Source organism: Ammospiza nelsoni, chromosome 1 (genome assembly GCF_027579445.1).
Source record: "Ammospiza nelsoni isolate bAmmNel1 chromosome 1, bAmmNel1.pri, whole genome shotgun sequence".
Taxonomy (NCBI): Eukaryota; Metazoa; Chordata; class Aves; order Passeriformes; family Passerellidae; genus Ammospiza; species Ammospiza nelsoni.
The window spans coordinates 100,812,987-100,836,326 of NC_080633.1; the positions used below are offsets into that span (position 1 = coordinate 100,812,987).

Consider the following 23,340-nt stretch of genomic DNA (forward strand, 5'->3'; position numbering starts at 1 on the left):
CAAAAGGAATACAAATAAGTATATGTAAGCTCATATCAGTGAAGAGTTGTCAGCTGTTTCTCTTCTCAGAAGGGAAACTACAACATTATTTAATTATTTAGAACATCTCAAGGAAATAAAAGTGTTGCTTACTTTAAACACACGCAACAGTTTTCAGATACTCTTAACATGGTCACTTCCTCCCATCTACAGCTAGAGTTGTGTCAACTTTGCTGGTTTTGGCCTTACTTAGCATCTTTAGAAGTAAGATACTCTTTTTCTCACACTTTTATTTCTTCCACTTAACCTTTTCTGCACTTCTGCCTAAACAGAAGCAGTTCAAAACATATGAAAAAACACTGAGTTTTGAAAATTGGGATCTAAATAACTTCTAGATTCAAAAGTGTTTTCTTCAGAAAACCCTTAATCCTGTTACTGCAGACTGAACTAGAACTCCAGAAGGTTCCTTCTGACCTAAATTATTCTACAATTCTCTTTGTAGCATTAGAGAATGAGGCAAAAGTGAGTACAGTTCACCCCTTCAATCTCCACACTCCTCCATGGAATTGTCCTGATTTCACTTTTACTTACTTTTTCAGCTTAAAACTGCTAATGTGCTCACACACACAAACACCAAAAAGAAAAAAAAAAAAAAAGACCTCTAGTGTGCAAGAAAGCACATTTTTTTCTGTGCCTTACTTATGATCTGTTTCTAACCTGTATTTAGGACTGGCATTGACTACTGATTATTTTTTCCTTGAAGTTCACTAAGTACCTGTATCCCTGTCTGCTACTTTAAACAACATCTGTCATGTAAAATTTACCAACCTCAGTAGACAGCCCTATGTTGGCTTCAATCCATTGAACCCACCGAAACCCATGTGAGGCTACATATAAACTTCCTTGCAAGACATGGATGAAGAGATGCTGGATCTAATTGTACAGTGGTCTGAACACTACACATCTGTATTTTTTCAGATTAAATTCAGTAGACTGCTTCAACGTAAATTAATATAATTGCCATTAACACATAACATTCTTTTCATCTAAATTTGCATTTCTCCTGTTGTTTTGTCCCCTTCTCAACTTAAGTCTGACTCACAGACAGATTAGAAATTAGATCAAGCTAGAAGTTGCAACAAGAGTGACTTGGCCTCTTTGGACCTCAAAAAAAACCAAAACAGCAGGACAGAGTGACTGGAAAGAAATCAATGACAGTCAGTCCCAAATTTACCTCAGTATGAATGCAGAGTTTCTGAAGTTCACAGAGCTGGTCCTCCCACAGTATATTTCCAGCACAGTTCCTGGAGCTCTGACTTTCTGCAGGGCCATATAAGATTACAAATATCTACAACATGTATGTGGAAGACCCTGAATCCTTAGTCCCAAACAAGCACTTTCACACCAGTCACCGAGTGCAACAATCACTCGGGTTATTGCACGTAGCCGGGTGAAATGTTCACTGTGACAATTCCAGCTCTGCCCACGGCAGGAGGAAATCCTCCCACAGCCCTGTGTGCTAAAATAACACTCTAAAGCAGCAGTAGCATGATTGGATTTCCCATGCAGCTCAGGTCACCCAGGCCCTGTGTCTGCTCCAGGATTCCCTCGGCCCCCAGCCCTGCCTGGGCTGCTCGGTCAGGGAGGCTGGAGCCGCCTCCCAGAGCGGAATCACTCGGAATCTCACTCGGAATTCAGGACTGCAGTATCCCCAGGCAGACAAACAGATCAAACCCACTGAGCCACAGGCTCCCTGACATCCTCCAGAGCAGGCAGGCTTCTCTCCTCCAGAGCAGGGAGGTTTTGGTATTAATTTGAGCAGGGAGGAAAGCTGGATTCTGCTCCGCAGAAACATCGAGTCAAATAAATACGTCATTAAGCTAACTAGCTACAGGATTGTCTAGCAGATGGATGACATCTTGGTTGCTAGTGGAACACTTTTCTATAGCCTTGTTTGAGGCAGACACATATGGCTCTCCCAAGCATTGATGCAAGCTCCCAGATGGACTAGATCATTGCTGACACCTTATTATAAATCCTAGAGATGAAAGAAGGGAGCACAATTTTTGAATCACAACACAGGACTCTAAAATATTCAGGCTTCCTAAAAATCAAATTTACAACAGAATATCTTAACTTCTTTATGTTGAAAGAAGCTATTTCTAACCAGGAACAGAAAATAGGCAAAATGCTGCATCAAGAAAGACTAGAAGAGCCTTGAGGAAGCTTAAAAGACCAGAAGATCCTTAATGTAAATGTATATCATAGCTACATATATGGAGTTGCAAATATTACAGTTCTAAGGATGCAACAAATTATCTGCTGTGCAGCTGTTACTGACACCAAAGAGCTTCCATCTGGAATTTCTTGATTGAGGTGGAAGGGAAAAAGAAAGGAGGAAGCCACTTAGACATTACAGATGCATCTCTGAAATGTCTGTACCCTAAAGGACTACCAAGGGGGAAAAAAGAGTGAGAGATGTCTAGATGGCCACAGGAGCAACAGGAGAACTACCAGAACTATGTGGGAGACTGGCAGATAACAGAACCAGCTGCACACAGCATTTGACTTTTTGTAGGTGTCAGGGATACCTGAGAACACCTCAAGAACACAAGGGTACTACAGTACACTTTACACATCAAGGTCAGAGGCAGGAAAAATATTCTTTTAACACTTTCACACTGTGAAAAGAGACAATCCTTAGCATCCATAAGAATTTGACCCTTCAACTTACCCAAACAGGAGACTCAAAGTGTGGGGAAGATGACATGCTACAGATTTTCTCTCTAATGTCTGCTATACCACGTACACTAAGAAAGTTACGTCTTGAGAATGTTCTAACTCTGCAACAAAACTTTTCTATTTCAAAAGCAAATCAACTTGTTGACTCTGGGAATAGGTCAAGAACTCTGTACAATCATAAAAGAGATTCTTAAGGTGCTAAAATTCATCTGCCTCTACTGCAGTGGCCATAATGCTAATAAGCATGCAAACATCTTGGAACAATGAGCGAAATGTGGGACAGCTAATATAGCATAACAGTGCCTCTTGTTTTTTCAGACACACAGGTGTACTTTTAGTATCTTCAACCATTAAAAATTCCAATGTATTGAATTCAGAGTGGCTCTCGAGTTTTCCTTCACAGCTTTTAATGTGGCTGTTATCTTCTTGACCAACTGAAAGTTTAGAAGATTATTTTTTTTTTTACAGAGGGAATACAACAATGCTTGAATTACCTCATAAAATATAATATTTAATTAAAAAAAAAGAAAAAGAGAGAGAGAGAGAGAGACTCAAGAGAAATGCCCAGGAAAACTCTTGATTTTGTAAGGGTCACTTAAAAAAGAATGTCCAGCTATGCACACTGCACCTGCAACTACTTCAACTGGACAGTTCCTCTTCTCTGTGGCCCTTCTGGGAGGCAAGTTCAGATCCCTGAAGAATATATGCTTCACTACTCACTTTAATATTTTGGAATATAGAAGCTTCAGGATATTCTTTCCTGTATGTAAGTCTTCCTATGCAAAACACAGAAAACTGCAACTTCCAAACCTCTGTGGTAAAGGCTGACATGAAAAGGGGGAAATTAAAGACTTTAGGCAACAGAGGTTTGGGCTCTCCTGAGGTACTCTATCAGAGGAACTTCAGATTGAAAAGAAAGAGGAAGAGAGATATTAATTGGCACCCACAAAAGCATGATAAAACACAGCTCCAACTAGAACCAGACAGTTTCTGGGCTCTCAAACCCCATAAAACTCCAAATTTCCCACCAGCTGAAGGCTTCAGTTTTAAAACTGTCAAATAGAACTTTTTTTTTTCTTAGCTTTAACATTTAAAAGACTGACAGCTTCAAAAGAGAGATACAGAGGATTACTGCAGGTCCCCAAATATGAGGCAAGTCCATGAGGGATTTCTTCAGTCCCTAACTTTGCAGTAGACTTCTCTTGCAGGCTATCCAGTGAAACCACATGTTCCTAGAAACACAGCACCCCTGGTCACAAGGTGGGATCCTTGGCAGTTTATCTTTGTGACAAGGACCATGGAAACACCAGGCCTCTGGCTAAAACAAGTTCATCAGGAATCAGAGAGAGGTTGTGTCTTATTTTGACTCGGGTCAAAGTCTGTCAGGTCTAAAATATTTGCAATGAAACATCCCAGTTGCAATGAACTGCCATTTTCTGTGTAAATTACATCCACTTGAAAGTTTGTAACTAGGCCCATCTAAGATACCTCTAAATAGTAGCAGCATCATGAAAACTGATCCATAACAGGCAACATGGAGGAAAGTTGAGATAAATAAAGTCCAGTGTAAAACACTGAATTACAGCATGGTAAACATCTGTGTCAAGAGCCTCTCAGCCATACACAGATAGATCAGTATAATTTAACTTACATTCTGAATTATGATCTCCATCAGATGAGAACATGAAATAACCTTTGATGGATTCAAGTTAAATATATAAGGCTGTTCTGTAGTCAACAGAGCACTCACACACAAGTTTAACATACTCTAGCATACATATCCTGACTCGGCACTTCAAGTGATTTGCTCTGGTGTCTCCATGTAGAGATGATTAAAGGCTTTCATCTCCAATTGCTAACAACACCCAGGGGAGAACTGGGAATGGGAAAAGGCAGAGTCTGGTACTGGTTGCATATTCAGCTGAAGACAGAACTCAACAATTCAGAAGACACTTCCAGAATACCTTGCACACCTAACTCCCACTCTGCCATCTAAAGAGGTCCTCTTATTCCTCTCCATACTTCTTTTAATTCCTTTTGCTTTGCTCTGCTTTTAGGTAATTTGAAACAAAATTATGAACCATCATTCAAATGCTTTTTTAACTCATTACTGTGCATTATCAGCACTAATATATTAGCACTGTGATACTTCTTTCTTGAAATTTACCTATTTGCCCAGCCACTCCCTATGAGAAAAAGGAAACCAGGCTACATAGGCTATAGGAGCTTTCTGCTGTGGAAACTTTACATTATTCCAGCTGTTTTCTTCAAAAAGCTGTAAAGATCATTAGAACAGAACACTGATTTTCACCTACAGCTGCAAGTTAGAATCATCATCTGTGTAGCCACTGCAGGTGACTTCATCTTGCAGCTGAAGAAAGATTTGTCCCCTAATCTTTGGTAAATGAATCCCTACACTAAAAAGTTAGACTACTGTTGTTACCAACCTAATAAGGCACTGTAAGAATAAAAATATTTGTAAAATGCTTTGATGAGAAAGTTTTGCCATAAGGTGCTAAGTAGAACAGGTCAGATAAAGCACACATTTGACAAACACTGGCAGTATTTCTGTACATCAACAGATGGTCGCTTTTAAAAAAAATTATTATTGTAAGCTATGTGAAAGTAGCCACCGAACAGTACCTGTATTCAACATTATCCAAGCTGCTTTAATTGGACAGATGGATCACATGCTAGAGGCTTCCCAATTAAATAAGGATAACTCATACTTTAAGATATTCTAAGTGAAAAAGGTTATTTGCAACAAGCTCATCTCAAATGTGCTGTTTCTAAAAGCCTGCTAGAAAGGTTATTACAACAGCAAGAGGAACATGAGAGGGTCACAAAACCCAAAAACATCAGTGTTGGAAATACCCACAGAAGAGTGAGTTCCTCACTCACTCCTAATATCTATGTAAGTTTAAAGAGGAATTATAGTAAACACAAACCTTTTGTAAAAAAAATCATCTACACATGAACTGCACTGGCCAACAGATGCCATTAGTTAGCCCAAGTCAAACTATTTTATGACCAGGTGCATCTCTAATTTAGGAGTACTGAACCTTAGCTGCATGCATTTCTACAAACATGCAATTTAATTTTGCTTAGCACTAGTTAAGGAAAACCTACAAAACCAGTCACCCATTGAGGTGAAATGGTAAAGGAAGAACACACACCACTGTGGTATCTCAAAGTTCCACAGCTATGGGGATTAAGTTGGGTTATTTATAAGAGTTCCTTATATTTTCTAGCCCACATCTTCTGCTGACCTATGGGGCAGAAGCCAGAGAAGTCACTTCTGTCTTTTGAAAATCCCAAGAAACCAAGGCAGACATCCAGCTGACATTCTGTACAGCACAGGCCCAAAGAGGCTCTATGGATTGGTATCACTTCACTCAGTAACGGGGCTGAGCAGAAGCAGAAAGTGAAGCAACACCAACAGTTGAATAAATACTGCTACATCTAGGCAATTACCTATACTAAGTACATCCCAACTAGATACAGGACTAACAGATTCACATTAATTCTTGCTTCATGTGTCATTAACACCTAATGGAATGTTCAGAGGTGTTTACAAGTCCAGAGTAATAATGGATCACTTTTAATTAATGCACAGGAAAAATTTCATATAAGTCTCAGTGGAAGGAGGCAGCTGTTAAAGAGATTGCTTCATATCTCAGTCACAGACTGCCCCCTCCTTTCCCTCTATCAAATGGAGAACAAGCAGGTTACAGGTGTGAGAAACCAAAATAATAGGCTCAGCCACACAACACAAAGAGGTAATTAAGAAAGTGTCACACATTTTCTCTCCTATAATTCTTTGAAAAGTTGCAGAGTGAAACTTCTGTTTAAAAACCAGAGCAGTGTACTGTTTGAAGATGCTTCAAGCACTGGTGCTGAAAATTGAAGACAAAACACAGTACCCTGTAATGGCATATGCTAGATAATATGAGTCAACGCTCAACACTTATTTTAGAACTCTAAGTACATTTCAGAGTTTATCCAGAAGAAAACACTATTTTTCAGTCTCTTCTCAATATGAGAGAGATTCTAGATCTTGTTTTATTAAGCATTAACATTTGCTTTAACAGAAACCCTAAGAGAATTCTGTACTGTCCTCTAAAATCACAACTTAAATACACTCAGTGGGTCCAAGGTTATGACAGAATCGTTCAGACCTCAAGGTATTTCTCATACAAACATGCAAAAAAAGCACATCTTCCCCAAAGGTCAGTACATCTTTTACAATTTCAGAACATAGAACCTAAATGAAATACTGAGTTTAAAAATAATTGAAATCTCCAAACTCATCTTTTACAGGCAATACAAATGCACTATCATGGCTACATTTTTTCAGAAGCAGATTTATTAGTAGTTTCTAACAAAAAGGGTACCAGGGCGGTTAGCACAGAAGAAATCAAGAACACCAGCAGATGAAAAGACAAGGACATTCCAACAGACACTTCATCAACCTGCTCCATTCTCACGTGCAGCATTTCAGCACTGTATTTTTCCAGGCAGTACTGTCCTCCCTTTTAGAACTAATCCTAAACACATGCTAGATTCAAAACGTGGGTACAACGTCCAACACTCTCTTTTTGTTTTCACTGTCCTATAGACAGCCAGGAGTCAATGTCAATACAGAGAAAACTTTGCAAAGATCCCCACACAACTGGCAAAATACTTTTATCCACTTAGCATTGAAGTCCAATGAAGTCCAATAATTTAATTTCTCGTCTCACCTTAGTGAAACCAAACAAAATGAAACAGGAGCATGTGGATTTCGATTTAGTCCTACCCAACCATCCTCATCAGGTAGGTGCCACTATTCTAGTGAGTAGAATTCCTCTAAAGAGGAACAGTCCTCCTAAATGGTGAAATACACAACTGAAACCTGTACTGAAAAGCAGGTAACAAGCATACATATTTCCAAATTCAGCCACATGCAAAAAATACTCCTATTAGAATTATTTTGGATTTAAAAATTATTTTCAGTCATGCCTACCAACCAAATGTCTATTTATAAATTTGTCTATAGAGGAGGAATACTGTTTTGGGTAGGTAAGGGAGAGACTAATGCCTGGGAAAAAATGCTGAAAATTTTCACACTTTAAATGTCTGAAATAATGTTCAATTCAGAATATAGCTAAGTTTGCTCAGCCAACCTTTAAGACTAAATATCTGATTCAACACAAACCAATATATTCTGGTTTTAATGGCACTCTTATGGAAAAATACCTCATCTGGGTGAATGACTGATTCTTTTAACAGTTACCTAGCCACCAGAGAATCTATTACACCTGCAATTCCACCTAACATGCAGCAAATCCTAAACTCAGCAGAACCAGGCAGAGCCCCCACCACAGGTTTGCACTGAGCAGAGGTGTCCCAGCAGCAGGAAATTATCTATCCCTGCCATGTAACTTTAACAGCTTTTCTGTGTGGATCTGGCAATCACTGACTTCCATTGTCCCCCAAACTGTCAAACCACATTTTCAAATGCTTTTCAGTTTTAGCAGATAATAAAAGATAAAATCACTATCATATCCATCCTCTTTTGGTGCTCTCCTCAAAAAACTAACCCCCCTAACTCATAAACTGCTCTCCTAATAAAACTGCATTTCTATGAGAACACAGCTCTCCCAATTTGAAGGATCCAGACTCCTGCTCCCAGCAAGTTTTCAAAATCCTGTGGTAAGGACTTCTGATCAGTTTCTCTGCAAAATGCAGACATTAAAAATAAATTATGGGTGTGTGCGCGCCGCCTTCCCAGCCCTCTCCCCACCGCATGCACTTCCACCCCCAGCTCCTTTGCTGGTTTTCATGCAGATTTGTGCCAGACATTCTGCATCCTCATTAAGTGGTGTCTGGCAACCTGCCTAAGCTTTAGTGGGTTCTGGGAATGCCAATATATTAACCAGAGGACTTTTTGCACACCCTGGAGGGATTTTTTTTCTAGAAAAGTCAACCACTTGGCACTAAGAAAACTTACTTCAAATCTAGGAAAGCTCTCCATTGGCAAATAAGAAGAAAAAATGCATTTACATTCCTCTTAATTTCTGTCTCCTACCTGAAAGAAAAGCTTGATGTAGAGCAAGATCATTCAAACACAGTTTAAAAGGTCGGTGTGTTCTCTGTAGTAGGATTTTAGAGAAAAGAGCAACAGATACGAGCAACACAGACATAGCACAACATCATGAAAATTACTTATTTTCAGTCCCTTGTCTCCTGTGAGCAAAATAATCTTAATCAGGAAGATTAAATTTACCAATTATTATGCTGAGTGATAATGAATGGTGATATTAGTGCTTGAAAATTTCCATTGCTTAACTACACAAAAAGAAAAAGCATTTAGTAAAATGCATCTACACTTAGCATACTGCAAATATGCTAAATCAAAGCATACACAACAGAAATCCATATATTAAATAAATACAGATGATGAATACCAACACATTCTGCCAAGCATGAAATACAGGACACACTGTAATGTCATGCTCCTATTCACCTGCAAGCATTCTTTCTACTGCTGTCCCCTCAGAGTTACTATTATTCAACTGACAGTCTCAGAACCAAGCAAATAAAACTCTCTAAGAGGAAAAGAAAAAACACATTTCTTTTTCAAATATGAGGTTCAAAAGAACACAATGGACAAAAAGAAAGGCCCATGGCTTTCCTTCACTTGAATATTCTGCCCATGCAGCACACAGAGCATTTTAAAGTACACTGGACAAATGTGTCATTTCAAGATCATTTCTTCAGGCTTGTGTACCCAGAGAACCCAATTCATTTCAATAAGTTAGTCAAGTAATCTGCTACCATACAGATATCACTACTCATTATTACTGTAAATTTCTTCAAACTGACATGTACTTCAAATTCATCATCTTTCTTTGTGCAAAAAATTGCCAACTTCCTGACATCAGCTCCAAAACACCACAGTCCCTTTATAATGGCCAATTAGAACCAGAGATTCAGCAAGAATCAATTAAAATCAATTCCATTTAAGTGTTTTAGTGTACTAAGATTATGTTTGGTGTGAAAGAAATTTTTAGCTATCTAGGCTGCCTTTGCTTAGATATCAACCTTCTAGGCAAGACAGCTATTCTTAAAAATAGCTGTCAACTGAGAAAAGAAAAATGTATATGCATGAATCATTTCACTACAGGCTTGGATTCCCAGCAACTGATGCACCACTGTTCTGGCACCAGTGCCTTGAACGAGCAGCTGATACTAGATTGGTGCCATTGAAGAATTTCACGGTTACCACAGAACCAATCTGCAGAAAAATTCATCTCCAAACTCCTAGAAGTATTTGCATTCTGTAACTGGCAATGCACTTGCAAGGAGCTGTTTCAATCCATGAAAAACCAGACACGAATAAAAAAAAAAAAACACAAAACACTTTTCCAAGACCACTCACAAGTTAAAGGCAATAACCTTGACTCCTGATGCAAGACTTGTTGGACAGGCAGGCACTTTTTAGCACTTCATTTCTCTTTGAGACTGTGCTAACTTAAAATACTTTAAAGGTATATCTCTATTATTTCAATAATTATTTACTTTTTTTCTGTCACATCATATTCACATTTGGAATGTATTCCAAATTGTTTCAGACAGTGTCACTGACATAAAACTAGTTTTTGGTGGAAGGGCAGCACTATACAGCACTACAGGGTACTGCAGGGCAGCTGAAAAATAACTAAATTTTGGTCAGGATAATCAGAGAGAAAACTTTCAATCTCCTCTTGCCCACAATCCTCTCTTGCAACAATGCTCCTTCAATGCAGGGGAAACCAACAATTCCTCATTTCAAGTCTCACTTTAATGTTCTGCACAGAGAAAACAGGATTTTATCTACTTAAAAATAACAAAAGGTGAGTTAGTTCTAAATTCCTAGGTTAAGCCACTGCCAATGGCTGTAATCTTATCACATTTAATACAACTGTGCCTCAATCTTGAATCTCAACTTCCTTCTACTTGCATAAGTTTTTTTGTAATAAGTCTAAGGTCCTGAAGACTAAAAACTGCATCAGTCAAATGCTGCCTAGTGCCTGTCGTGTTTCAGTTAACCAAAACCAACGATCTGAAATAGTGTGTCTCACACTGTTAACTCATTCTGTGTTACACACTGCTCATCATTTAGGCCCATTCTGCCTTCTGAATTTACTGGAGAACATTAATATGCCTTATGTGTGTTGCAACAATGATCTTCACATACCTGAGCTGCAACTAACTGTGCTGGTATAAACACTGATTATACAAAAAGATGTGTTTCTACTTCTATAGGTAACTGTAGAGAGTTGACACATTCCAGTTTGAGTCCTCCTCATGCTGGTCACTTTGTGTGTCACAGTAACTTAATACCTGGTGCTAAACCTCCAGTACAGATATAGATGTTCAGATTATCATCTCTATCTCAGCTAATATGGACAAGGGGATGTTGATTAGGCTGCTGCCCACCAGTGAGTACACTGGTTTTCCAGCAAAACTTCCCCTTCCATTTACAGCCACTAAGCCATAATATTTATACATTCATTAGTAGAATCAAATACGTGCTCACCACGCACAGTAATTTAATTCTACTCAAGGATGCATCGTATGTTAGAGTGCTCTGGACCACTGCAAAGAATAGGTTTCCCAAAACATTTTCCTAGCAATGAAGTTGGAAAGCAGAATTGAAGTTCTGTCTAACCAACATATCCAGGTGTTGAAGGACCAGCAAGAGCACTGCCCCTGCTTAGGCAGCATTTATGTTCTTACCTCATCTATGACTACTGGTAATTGTCCCTTGGGCTTTCTTACTGGCAAAAACTCTCTCCCCTTTTTGGTCAGCTTCAGATTTATGATGCTGGAGACACCTCATTCCTCATGCTACGTGACGCACCTTTCCAGTCCACGATATTTTAATGCAGGATGGTTTTGGTTTGGAAGCTCAGACAAATCTCTTAAAGGAGCCTTCCATCCTGACTAGAAGATGTCTGTGGTTCTAGATGAACAAACTTTTATAACATCAAACACTATTTTTAACACCACATAAAATTATTCACCTGATTTTTGCTCCCCTGCACAACCACCATTTGCTACTTAGAAAAGGTTCTGAATCCCACTAAAATCTGTACCAGTCTAGGTGAAGTTACTTATCATTTTGCCTGCTTCCTGTTTGTTCTTTACCGAACTTAAACCTACACACAACGGTGTGTTTGCCTCTTCAGCAAGCATCGAACCATAGCCTACGCATAACTACCTACATGACAGGAAACCTGGCACACCATTCAGAAATTCGGGATGCACATATTCACTGTAAACAACGCAGGCAGGCATCCGATACAGCCAGGCAAAGCTAGACTTCTGCTAATAAACTTTTTTTTAAGAGGAAAAAGGCACTCCATCAAATATAGGTCACTGGTGCGTGAGCCCGGCAGCCGCACCGCCGCTTTGCCTCCCTGCCAAAGTTGCCCTCCTGGCGCCGGGCGCGCACCGCGGCCGGGCATCCCCGGGAGGGTCACCCCGCGGGCCAGGCATGTCCCGCAGCCGGGCTGTGACACCGGCCCTGACCAAGCGGAGCTGCGGTCCTCGCTCGGGAGCAGCGGGGAGGACGTGCCGCGCACTCCGCGCTCCCAGCCCGCCGCCGCGGCTCCGCAGCCCCGCTCGCCTCCGCCTCTCCTGCGGAGCCCCGGGGCTCTCCCGTGCCGGCTGCCGCTCCGGCTGCTTCCCGGGCCGGCCGGGGCAGGACGGCAGCGGGGCTTCCCGGAGCCCCAGTCGGGCCCCGCTACCAGCGGTACCTGTCACGCTGCCCTGCCCGCCGGCACCCCCACCTGCCCCAGGTGCCGCGGAGGGACGCGCTCAGCGCGGCCCCGGCAGTGCCCCCGCCAAGGCAGGCAGGGTGGGCGAGCGCCGCCGGAGCCCCACGGCAGCCGCCGCCGCCTCGTCCCCCGCACGCTCACAGACCTTCGAGTCGGGCCTGCCGCACTTTCTCCAGCACTTTGTGACGCGGCGCCCCCCGGCCGCCCCCGGCCCCGCGGGCAGCACTCACCTCCCGCCGGCCCCCGCCGCTCGCCCCCGCGCCGCGCCGGCCTCCTCCGGAGCGCCTCGCCTCCTCCCCCTGCCTGTCTCCGGCAGCCGCTCGCCCTGCGCTGAGGCTGTGCCTGCCTCCAACTCATCCCCAGCCTCTCCTCCTCCTCCCCCCGCCCTGCCCGCCCCGCTGGCTGCCGCCTGTCTGCAGCGAGTCTGGCTCCGGCGGGCGGGCGGGCGGCCGCGGGGGCCGGCGGCGGGGGGGCCGGCGGAGCGGGGGAGGGGAGGCGGCGCTGCCGCCCGGCCCCGCAGCCCACACTGACACCTGCCGGGTGGATGTGCGCGGCTCCGGCTCCGCGGGACCGGCCCCCGACAGCCCCCGAAATGCCGCCCGGGACCCGCCTTCGAGGAGAGAAACCTAAGGAGGTTCAACAAGGGCAAGTGCAGGGCCCTGCGCCTGGGGAGGAACGGCCCCAAGGGCCAGCACAGGTGGGGGCTTACCTTCTAGAGGGCAGCGCTGTGGAGAAGGACTTGAGAGTCGTGGTGGATGACAAGTTACCATGAGCCGGCAGTGCCCTTGCAGCTAAGAGAGCCCATGGGATCCTGGGGAAAAGTGTGGCCTGCAGGCTGAGGGAGGTGATCCTACCCCCCTGCTTGGCCCTAGTGACGCCACATCTCTAGTGCTGTGTCCAGTTCTGGGCTCCTCAGTACAGGAAAGACAAGGTGCTACTGCAGAGGGTCCAGCAGAGGCCACAAAGACTGAGCATCTCTCATGAGGAGGGGCTGAGGGAGCTGGGCCTGTTCAGTCTAGAGAAGACTCAGAGGGGATGTCATTAATGGAGGCAGATACCTCAAAGGCAGGTACCAAGAACATGGTGCCAGACTCTTTCCACTGGTGCCCAGCATCAGGGTAAGGAGCAATAGCCATAACCCAAAAAAGAAGCTTCACTTCAACATGAGGAAGAACTTATTGACCTTGAGGGGAACAGGCTGCCCAGGGAAGTAGTAGTCTCCCTCTGGTGACATTCAAACCCCACCTGGATGTGTTCCTGTGTCACCTGCTCAAGGTGACCCTGCCTTGGCAGGGGGGTTGGACTGGGTGATCTCCAGAGCTCCCTCCCAACCCTACGGATTCTGTGAGCTGCTCTGTTAGTGTGGGAACAGTCCTGCTCACAGACTCATGGCAGCCCCAGTATCCATGGGGCAGCCCCAGCACACACCCACCAGCTCTCAGGCAGCACCTCTGTAAAGGTCAGGACAGGCACAGGGTGCAGGAAACACAAAAAGTACACTTTGTCCCATGCAGAATGAGAAATTTTTTAACTTTTCCAAAAATGTTGCAGGACAGGAAAACCCAGTTCACGTCACAGCCCAGCAGGCACAAACCCAAGGCAGCTTCTGCCTTGCCTGTGTTCACTTGCAGGTACTGTCCATTCCAGGCTCAGTAAGGCAGTCCCACACAGAACATTCACTAGTCCTTGGCCTCCCCCTATCCCTGTTGATATCCTTTGGGATGCAAAGATAATCCTTATCTTATCCTTTACAAGATAAGGATTATCTAGTAAAATTGCCGCCTTAATCTCAACTATGCCCAAACCGCTTGGGTACAACCAAAGTTGCTATTACACGTTTAAATGCAGAAATATTTATGCATGCCATTCTCACAGAAATAAAGAAATCCCTGTGTCTGGGAGCACCAGAACAAGTTACCCAGAGAGGCTGTGAAGTCTCTCTCACTGGAGATATTCACAAACCATCTGGACACAATCCTGTGCCGTGTGCTCTGGGATGACCCTGCTTGTACAGGGAGGCTGGAAGAGATGACCCACTGTGATCCCTTCCAAACTTGCCTATTCTGTGATTTCTGTTAATTTAGAGAATCAAAGAGAGAACTAGAGAATTTAGAGCCTCCATTCACATTCCCATCCACAATTGTACTCCAAAGACTTTTCCCTTCCCAGTTATACCTGTGAGCCTAAGAATGAAGAGGATAAATAGCAGGGATGAGGTAACAAAGTATAAACATTGCTGACCTTAAGCACGTGCACATTTGATTCAAATGTGCTTGTTTCACTTTTTGCCTCACCTCTCCAAAATTGCAGGTTGGAAGAAGATGTAAATCTTCTTGAAGGAGCCAGGAATCTGCCAACCCAGAACCCAGAGCACCAAGCTATGAAGATTGTGGAAGTGATGGCCTCAAGTTGGTGCTGTGGGTCACCATATGACTGGAAAAGGGGGAATTACCAGATTACTTCCAAAACAGAGAAACAGTCAGAACGGCAGTGAAAGATTATTTTAGCAAACATAGTTTGGATTAAGCCACAAGGAGCCAAAGAAACATCAAACATTACAGAAAGGAAGAGCTTCCAGTAACATGGATAATTACTGGGGCTACTTGTCCTGAAAGTTGCAAAAATCATCAAGAGGTCACAAGGTTATTCCATAACTTGGTATTTATAATTCATTTATTTATAATCTAACAAACTTGAAAAAATTTGTTTTAAAGTTTACTCTGTAGTTAGCCACCAAAACTCAAGTGCTCCATTTCCAAAAGTGCCCTGTTAATCTGTATACACCTCATAACAAATTAGTCTGACACACTTCAGCTGTATTCCCTTCAATGACTTCTCAAGGAATACCAGTCATTCACTTCCATCAACAGAGTCATCCCATGTGCAGAGGAGTATCCTAACCCATAGAAAACCTTGTAAAGCATAACAGAATCACCTACCAAGTTACAAATTATTCCTATACAATACCTTTTGAGTGAAAAGATCTGCCTAGCAGCAATTTAGGATATTTTGGGCTCAAAGGAGGAGGAGGACAGCAAAATCTGATGAAAATGCATAGACATGCTCAGAAAGCATTGTGATAGATGCATGTCTGGAAAGTGAAATGCCAAGAACACGCTATGCTTGCTGATACTCTTGTTCCTGTCCAAGATGTCTCTGGAAGAGAGAACCTGCAGCCCAACATACTGGCACCTGCCAGGGGACAAAATTTCCACAGGTATACAAATTCCTTTACCTTTTCCTCCCCAAAATTTCCATTTAAAGTTCTGTTCGGGGTCTTGCTCCACTTAAACGTATCTGAAGAATGTCAATATTTCTGAAGCTTAGAGGGACAGTTAAAGGGGAGTGTTAACATTTTTTCCCTGACAAAGTTATAAATCATAGGAGAACTTGGAGTTGTGTAGAGGGTTCACCATAAAGAGAATACCAGGGAGAGTTTGGTTATATGAAGAAACTGATCTTAAAAAAATGATTTTAAAAACCCCAACATCTCTTAAGTGAAAGCCATATTCACAGTATCATGAAATTGGGTTCTCATATCTGTAAGGCTGCACAGACATCCTGACTGTTTGTTTCCTGGATAAAAAAGTGAAAATTTTTAAAACTGATTTAAGATGTAGGCAGATCTCTGTGGGGTTTTTTTCCTTCATCTTCCTCTCTAAACACAGCAATGGCATAGCTAATATTTGGACTGCTGGGGGTTTTGTTGGGATTTTTTAGTACTTCATTGTTCATCTGATAGTAAAAGTGACTTCAGTGTTACTGACAGACAGCAAGGTGCTGTGTTCCCAAAGGTATGGCTAACAACAGAAGCACCACATACCCCTGCCATGTCCAGAAGCCTGGTGCAAGAACCCAGGAAACCTGGCAGACAGAATCTCTGCTATCCTATAATAAATACTTGGCCCAATCATGCTATTAGATATGATAGGAGATACACAGTCTGGTGAAGCACTTAGGTCTGAGTGTCCACATCCATCCCTGGTGGGCCCCTTTCCTGGGCTTGTTACACATGCTCTAACTGCTATCACTTCTTCCTTCCCAGTCTGGCAGTCTGCTGCACTGCCAGGGAGAAGTCAGTGGGGAAAGCAAGTATTTGAACAATTATACTGAGAAGAACAAATTTGAATCCAGGGACATAAAGGCTGTTGGTTTTAGTTACTGGTGACTCATCTTGTTTCCCACCAGGAAGCCACAGATCAGGTTATTTCAAGTATTGCTGATTCCTATTATCTGTTATGCTGAGAGAACAAGGAGGAAGAAATTAAAAACACTCAAACCACAGTAAGAACACAGCTAAAAAACATATGGGCATGTCATAAACCAGCCTTGATAAACTACACATAAAAAGCATGCTACAAATAAAATACCTACAACTAGTAAGATGAGTATTTGGTAGAGTTTGTTGCAGGTCATCCAAGTTCCTCTCCCAGTTGTCCACCATGGACAAACATTGCTCATAATTCTAAACCTGGAGCTGTTTTGAAAAAAAAAAAAAAAAAGAAAAAAAATAAGACAGACTACAGCCTTATGGGAACCCTGAAGTACACAGGACAGAAACACCTTCGATCCTTCAATATGCCATCCTCAAAAATCCCCACTCAATCCAGCCTCTGGAGTGGGGAGCAGGGCTTGGTTTTGGTAGTTTTTTGGTGGTTTGTTATCATGAGAGAGTCTAGTGAGGGAAGCATTACAACAGAGAAAAACATGACAACTCTCTCTTACTAAAGCCAGGAAGTTATAGTCTTTCTCTTGGATGATTCCCAAAAAGGTCATTCATTCCAAGGGCTTCCACTCTCCTTCCTGATTAGACTAACCATAGCACAACACAGGAGAAAATTTCTATACTAGGCAATTTATGGAACTACTGGCAAGCAATTAAATCTCTTCAGAATTTTAAAAATCAGTAACATGCCAAAAACCATGCCACAGGCTTGCCATTATGGTTTTGGCCATTTTGAAAGAAAAAGGTCTGTTAAAGTACCACTTTTCCAAAGTGGTTCAAGATCTTAATTCAAATTACAATGTTTCAGTTGTAGAGGGATAGAGGCCTCAGTCTGCACCGGAGGTGCAAGGCCTTGACAGGTGCCTCAGCGCCCCAGCAGATGTGTGCAGATGGACTTAATGTAGAGCCCCTTGAGCAGACACAGGACCCAGACTATATTTCCAACTTGTCACTGTGCTGTGAAATTGTGCCACCCCAGTGAGTGCACCTGTGTGCCTTGTTAAGTAGGTGCTAGGTAGGAAAGCAATGACAGGGGGAAAATGGATGTAAGGATGGCAGCACAATAAATGTTATGGTTTTACTTAAAATATTTCCATGTTGTAGAAAATTCTCTGCCTGTTCCAGTCATTCACTGAAGTTAGACTCTGGCTCCTTTGCTGTTCCTGGGTGCACACACACAGAGCTCATTCTGCAACACGTTGTTCATCTGCCAATTCCACCCACACACCTGCAGACCCCATCACTAGATGCCAATCTCAGTTTTAGATAATCCCACATATGTTAGGAGATGTTTTGGTTTGCTTATCATGACGGACATAACTAAAATAGGTTTTCATGCTAAATAAAATGTAATGTCAGACTGTAAACTTAGTGAGCACTATCAATATCAGAAGCACCCCAGGACTCTCCAGACTGTAACAGCAGCAACGCCACCCTCTTTTCCTAAAAGGAGGCCTAAAATAAAGTTGACAATGACTGAGCACAGATCAGGTTGCCAGGTCTACCTTCAGCTTCTGATAAATCAGCCAAGAAAACCAGGATGCCAAAACTCTCTGCAAGGGACCAAGAAAAAGGGGCTGGAATCAAATTGGGTCTCATAAGATAAGACCATGTACATTACCATAATAAACAGAGAAATTACACACACCCCTGTGCAAGAAGGGCTGGGCTACATCTTATTATACAGAGTCAATAATGCATGTAGCAATTAGACAATATTCGATCATCAAATAAGAAGCTAATTCTTGTCTTAACCTAGATTTTCTACAGGCTGTGCTCTGCTGTCACGAATTTACAAACAATTTACAAATAGGTATATTGTCAGTTTTGCAAAATAAAGTCTTTGCCACATGAAAGGTACAAATTTTTTGTTTGTAATACCATTTCCCAAATATATTTTTAATATCTTTCCCAAGTCTCAGACCGATTTGTGTTGGAGGATAAGTCTCAATTTTCAGTTATATAGACACAGAATTTAAGTTATAAAATAAATATGATTTGCTTTAAGAATGTACTGTGAGAACAGGCATAATCGGGAACTGATCCAAGTTCTCCTGGTTTATTCTATGGTGTTCTGTCTACTGGATCACAAAGCAGCTATTCACTGCTTGTTATTCTACACTTTTTGATTTCATGTATTACCAAAACCCCCTTTTTCTCCAAAAACTATTCCAGAATTTCTTTCTTAGCTACCAGTCCTACTATATGTGAGGTAAGTAATTAGTTTGCAAAGGACTTGTAAATGAAAGAATTGACAAATATTGTTGGAAAAGATCGTCTTTTCAAAAAAAAAAATCCTACTGACTTCAGTAGAATAGAAATTATCAGACTCATTTGTCACATGCACACACACACACAGAGAAAACTGACATAAAAAATATCCAATAAACAATGTGTTGTCCACCTACTACATCAAATGAAGCCATGAGTCAAAAACTACAAAACCTTGCAAAGTCTTGCATGAAGAAAGGGATATTGTATGACAGGAAAGTATAACAGAACCCATAACCAAGAGCAGCAGCATCATCTTATATTTAGCTGTAATGGTAAAATCAGTACTACAATCTATAACCTTCTGGTTTTATGTTCACTAACATCATAACTCCTATTCAGCTGCCCATCTTCCTGCCTTTCATAACCTTCCCAATAACTGGACACATCCACATGTGTTTAAAAGCCACTCAGTTCTTCTTCTTCGGGTTACCATAGAATATTTCTATCTTTCTATTTATGCACTCAAAAAAATCCATAATTTTTGGATGATTTTCACTGTTTCCCTGGTACAGTACAGAGGTATCTGTTCAATGCTTAAACTTAAAAATATAACTACCTTCATTTTAAGAACCCTTCCCTTCTGGTAAAGGACTTCTGGTTCTGCCCTTCAACTCTCCTAAAAGATAAAGCTGCAGAGCTCTGAAAACTTCCCAGCGTCCACTTATTACAACGCCTCCTTTTCTCTTTCTTGGGTTTGGTTTTTTTTTGTTGTTTTGTTGGGGGTTTTTTTGGTGGGTGGTTTTTTGGGGTTTTTTTGCTTCTGCTTTTGGACTTCTTTTCAATTAAAGCCTTTGCATTAATGCAGCATTGAAAAATCTGAAGGTTTACCATCAGAGAAGACAACTAAATTAAAGCAAATAGTTTGGACAGAGGACACAAATCAAATTTCATGTATCATCATATAGTATAGTGGATGAGAGTTTTTCATGCCTAATAGGAGCATTGCCTTCAGGGACCCCAGGCTAACACTGACCACTGAATCAGATATCCATATTGTCCATAACAAGCACAAGTGGAACCTGCTGCTGACCACATGCCTGCTTTGCTACATCTGCTGTTCTAAGCAAATGCATCTTTTCACGTCTGGAAAAATGTTTGCACAACTGATTACAGAAATACTGAAAATTAGAAATTCCCTTCTAGGTAACTCCTCCCAAAGGGATTTTAGGAACTGTTCTCTATGCTCTTTCTTGTTAAATGAAACTCAGTGATTTTTTTTTATTCTCCCCACTGTTTTTGCATATCACCTATAATATATTTTTAATACTGGAAATCTGCATAGCATGGAGTTGTTTAATGCCTTCCATTAAAGGCTCTCAAAGCATCTTGTTGTCACTAATCAGTTCAATACACAAGTATTACCCCTATTCCGTAGACAAGAAAACAACTACGGAGAGGGCTGAGTGGCAGAATTCATTGCTGCATTCAAACTCCAACCACTTGCAAAAAGACAAACTGTTCCCTAATGCTCAGATCTGTAGGACTTCATTAACAGGATTTCCTCCAATAACTTGCTGTGTCTTCTCTCAGATACTTCCTAGCAACTCATTTATTGGCGGGTTACCTACAGATGCTAACATACCATACAGACATCAAGAACAGAGGCCAATGCAAAATAAGCTATTAAAAGGCACTTTCACAGTTATTTTAGCATCAGTTTAACAAGTTACAAAAGTGCAAAATACATAAAAGCTACAGATTTTTACATGTTTTTCCTTTAACACACTGTTTACTCCTTGGGCCACCATCTTCAGCATTCTCCACTGTCAGCTGAATTACTTTAAACTAGACACTATTGGACAAAATATTCAGAACATGCCAAAGGAAAAAAGAGTTTCTGCATCTCAAAATCTTAACTTCAAAGCTCTATTTTATCTTTATAGGTACCATCCTAACAGTTGATACATATAGCTCTTGAGTGAGTGTTAGAAGTACTTAGATGTGCCCTGTCATGTTGTGAAAATAATACCTCAATTCAGATGTTTAACATAATGGGATGCACAAAAACCCCCTGTTTTTCTCTCTCAAATCCATGGAGTGGGAAACTACTGTGTTCCAGGATAGTCTTCTGCGACTGATTAGAAATGGTACAGATTATACACTATGTAACCCAGACTTTCACAAGTGAACCAGTTTTCTTAGGTTAGGAATTTTTGCAACAGGCAGTGATGCCATATACTAGAGGTTTGGAGGTTTTTTAAATGTTAAGTGACATGATGGATTGTAATCCTAATACTGAAAAATAAAAATCCTGTTCCAGAGTAATGCAACTTTGAAAATTATTCTGATATAATAGTAACATTTGCAGAAATATAAGTCAAATTACACTGTAAAATTAACCTCTACTTTTGCTTATTTTCTGTTATTATATTACTATTTTTAGAGTAGTTTGACCTTCATTGCATAGAATGGAAGCTGCTTAAAGGATGAATCAGCACTACAAATGGAAGGAGGTTGCTCTGGGTAGAAACTTTGCCTCATTTGTGCAGATTAAGATCTTGCTTTTGTTCAGTATCACATTGACTACACCACACTCTAACAGTAGGAATTCATGAAGGAATTATCACAAGTTAAGCTAGGATGTCAAATTTACTATAAATCAGTTCATCTTCAGTTGTTTTCTATAAAATGTATACTATGCCCCAGCAGCACATGCAAAAGAAGTTTGCTCTTAACCGAGAAAATAAACGGCTTGGAATTGGCTCATACTGACCTGACAATAACAATTTGCATACAGGCAGTTAATGCAAAACAGCTGACTTGGAGTAATTTCCTTAGAATGAGGAGTTAAAGACCAAGCAGGTTACTGGTGTATGTGTCCTCTCTATATACACACACTAAGATTATATCAGACAGTCTGGCAACATTTTGATAAAATACAGCTACACCTGGAGCTTATGCCAATCTAAGTTACCTTGTTTCCAGAAAACTTCACTTCTTCAAGCTACATCTTTCTGGCAAGGTGAAAATATGTGAAATAATGTCCTTGTTCCTCAAACCTGAGACTTTTCACATTGTGCAAACAAGGGCACATAAATACTCTTGCCATCTTATTTCAAAAGCTCCCATACCTTCTTGGTGATTTCTCACAGCCAGCTCCTCACAGCACTGACTCCTTCTTCACGGCACAACCAACCAACTCCCCTCAGAGCACAACCAACAAACGGCAACTCTCTCCTCACCCACTCTTTTATAGCACTCATCCTTATTGGACACAGCTGTGGCCTATTAAGGGCAGGCCTGTTCCTAATCTTTGGTGATTAGCACAGCTGCAACTCCTCAGGTGTGAGACTACCTTCTGCACGATCTTTATTTTCTTACATTCTATCCCCCCACAAAATACCTGCTTAGGTTTATTTGTGGCTATGCCATTCACAGTCTTGTAGCACATAACTATCCTAAACTTCAAAAATCAACAACTCTAAGACAATAAAGCCTGTTCCTGCTCTCAGGTTTTAGAACTAATTTCTTAAGGTTTATTTGTTTATTCTTTATAGCTTTTACAATGCTATTTATTTATTTCTCTGCTGTACTCAATTTGTTACACTGAAAGATGAGCAAGAACACAACTTGAATTACACCCCATGCAGCGAGGCCACGCAGAGACCTCAGAGCCTCCCCAGGCAAACAGGCACAAAGTTATCTCCAAGCCCTTTCTCCCTCCAAATATCTGCCCTTCTGCTGGGGCCAAGGCAGCAGAGCAAAGAAGACATTGTTCTGTCCCACCCCATTCATGGCACCGCAGCCCAACAGCAGCATGGAAATCTTGGCAGGGAACACTAATGCCAGGGCCACTTGAGCAGTTGCATGGGGCACGCAGCCAGAGGCTGCCCAGCTGCTGCTGGAAGGGGCTCCAAGTCACCCTCTCACCTACTGGGCCTCCCTGGCTCCACAAACCACTCACCCAACACTTGAAAACTGGAGCAATATCATGGAGACTTCTCCCCATCCACAAGCCCTTCTATTAACTAGTACAGGCTCTGCTTGGTGGGTAATTGCAATGATCCAGGCACAGGCTGGATGCTGAACTCATTTAAAGAGGCCTCAGAATCACCTCTGCCACCAGAAATAAAACCAAAACCACTTCAGAGTCAGTATAGCTGTGATTTGTCTGTTCCTAAAGAGAATTACATGAGCATAGGAATTTATTTGTCAGTGGGCAGTCTCAGCTTTGTACTAGACATATGATTTTATATGAAATCCAGATGTCACTTAGAACAGTGTCAAAAGTCAGACTAAAATTAGTATTCACTGAATGAGCTTTTAAAAGAAAAAATGTGCCTTGCAGCTTAAAGAAGGAACTGTAAAAATATC

The 23,340-nt window shown here is 41.7% G+C and overlaps 1 protein-coding gene across 2 annotated transcripts in view; it reads right to left on the reverse strand.

Annotated features, from left to right (window-relative positions):
- Positions 1-22,183, reverse strand: part of LDLRAD4 (low density lipoprotein receptor class A domain containing 4) — a 295,191-nt gene extending 273,008 nt beyond the window's left edge. The window contains exon 1 of one of the 2 annotated variants that reach the window (XM_059490082.1): positions 22,098-22,183. The gene's annotated coding sequence lies outside the window, so the exon portion shown is untranslated. Of the gene's footprint in view, positions 1-12,757; positions 12,777-22,097 lie in introns of those variants that run through there. The other variant, XM_059490079.1, reaches the window with a different exon arrangement.
- Between the last annotated feature and the right edge of the window lie 1,157 nt (positions 22,184-23,340).